Raw genomic sequence first — 2,407 nt, 5'->3', positions numbered from 1 at the left:
GCAACTACTGTAACACTAAAAGGCCCAAATGTAACACAAAATGAGTGATACAATAGCTTGATCAAGATTGCATAAGTGGGATCCACAAGGTTGGGTCCCACAACCTATTGTAACAGTCTGTTTTATCTATTGTAACACCAATTTTTTGTAATTAAGCAACACTACCATATGTAATATAACACTATATAACATATATTACACTAGAATAGTCAAATGTAACAATCCCATATATAATTAATAAAATATCAAATTTGCATACATGAGTCTCAATTTTTCAAACCAAACTATTAAATAACAGTCTCAATCTCCAAACCATACCACTACATAAGAGTCTCATCTCTAACTCCAACAACTACAACATAAAATCCAAGCTATCATTGGATAGGAAAAAATTACTCGTCGACTATCCTTTGATATGAAATTATACAAAATAACCAGGCAGGGAAGCACTTTTTGCCCTTCTACACTTTCCTGATCCGAATACAAAATAACCAGCAGAAAGCTACTTGTTCTCCCTCATTCACCATTCCTTGCTCCTTTACACAAGTCACACCAAATTACATAAGAATTAATACAAAATGCATTTTGGACTTAGACAGGGGAAATGAAGATTTTGCAATAGATGCTAGCTACGCGAATTATATTAAAATATACTAAAAGAAAAACAAGTAAGAATCACACACAAAACTTATTTAATTTGGAAGAGGCTACCTACTTGGCAAGTCCTTCCTCCAACCTGTAGACATATCTTTCTTTCAGGGTCTCTAGGAACTTAACATCATGGTCGGCCAGATAGCCCCATTCAAAAATAATAATGACTCTCTTACCAGCAAGTTGAGAGAACAGATGAGGTTCAATCAAATTCAATGTCTAAATCCATGCTACGATGGAAAGATTTACAAAACTTAAAAACCATTGCAAGACCTACAGTATATGAATAAGTACGCTGCAGTGATGATACATTTTATGACTTAGACTTATTTGTGAATGTAGAAAAAGATCAGAATACACAATTTACTTGTTTTATCTCCTTCCCAGTTAAGTAACAAGCATATTCTTAAAATGGTCCAGCTTTTCATTCCTGGGACTTTATTTTGTATATGAGGATATGGTGAAATTCACATTTAGTTGCCTTGTGCAAATCAGATGAAAAAATGATAAGAACAAAAGACAGAGAAGAAACCAGGAAAGGTTTCTCTAAATGGAAAAGACTATCATCTTATTTTACATACCTTTTTTGAGGAAACAGTTAAGGTCACGCGAAGGTGATTGTCCCATGATACAACAGGCGTTAAATTATCTAACCCCTTCGATGTAAAACAAGAAAACAAGTATCAGAAGGTAATGACTACAACATCGACTAAATATGTCCTGGCGGAGACAACTTCTTGATTGTTTGTTACGTTAAAAAAATCGAATAAATTGATGCATGCATAGAGAATGTTAAATTTAGAATTTGGAATACCAGGAGAAAAGATAGTAGCTAGTGACCTGAAACATTTGTTCATTATAAACGCTAGGAGAGAACTGCAAAGCTTGAGATCCACCATCATTAAATGCCCAAGTTCTTGCAAGTGTAAGGCCATTTGATACTGCTTCTTGAAATAGAAAAGATACTTTATCCCTTTGAGATGGATCAGAAGCCACAACCATTAGCCAATACATATTAAATCCATTTATATAGTAATAGCTACCGTTCAGTATAAAGTGCACTCCATTGATGTTAATGAACTCATTGCCTGCTGAAACCTTAATATTTGTTCCATGCTGATCAAACAAGAACAGAACCAACAAAAGGTGGAGACCCCAGTTCCTCATCTCTCTTTAGCTGCATGAAAAAAGCATTAAGATGAAATCAGTGCTTAATCTTTTTAATAAATAGGGCAAAGTGTGTGCTTAAATATACCAGACAAAACTTACCTAATATATTCTGTTTGTAAATTCAGAGTGGGTAAGATGTACGCAGAATTTCCTCAAAAGAAATGGGAGACCGTTTACGTGTGTGTTTATATAATTAAATAATTACATGCGTAGTTGTCAAAATAACATGTATCGGTGTCCATGCAGAAGTTTTATTTCTTTTCGCCCAGAATTATAGCTAAACCTATCAAAATGACAAGTACTTCTGATGAAAAATTAGTATATTTTGGGAATCAGTTGTAATAATATGGCTACAATGGGACTTTTCCCAGGAGAAAGACAAGCAATCATATACATTGTTAAATTATCTACGTCGCCAGAACAATGCCACATGTACAATTTTAGTACTAATCAATTTCACAAGGAAACAAAAAAGAAAGTCCTTAAAAGAGTTACATAATGCTATTTAGTTCATTGAAAAGATCCTTCTCCTTTTAACATGATAAAATCACATATGAAGATAGATGCCAAAGCTGTTTCATAGCAG

At 33.8% G+C, this 2,407-nt stretch overlaps 1 long non-coding RNA gene across 1 annotated transcript; it reads right to left on the bottom strand.

Annotated features, from left to right (window-relative positions):
- Positions 1-208: 208 nt before the first annotated feature.
- LOC141689049 (uncharacterized) lies at positions 209-1,600 on the bottom strand. Its single transcript, XR_012562239.1, has 3 exons — positions 1,492-1,600; positions 1,233-1,307; positions 209-536 (listed from the first exon to the last, which is right to left on the bottom strand). It is a non-coding gene; the product is annotated as an uncharacterized LOC141689049 (long non-coding RNA).
- Between the last annotated feature and the right edge of the window lie 807 nt (positions 1,601-2,407).

Source organism: Apium graveolens, chromosome 10 (assembly GCF_009905375.1).
Source record: "Apium graveolens cultivar Ventura chromosome 10, ASM990537v1, whole genome shotgun sequence".
In the NCBI taxonomy this organism is placed as follows: Eukaryota; Viridiplantae; Streptophyta; class Magnoliopsida; order Apiales; family Apiaceae; genus Apium; species Apium graveolens.
Note: the sequence above shows the minus strand (reverse complement) of the source record. Positions and strands in the feature narration are given on the sequence as shown.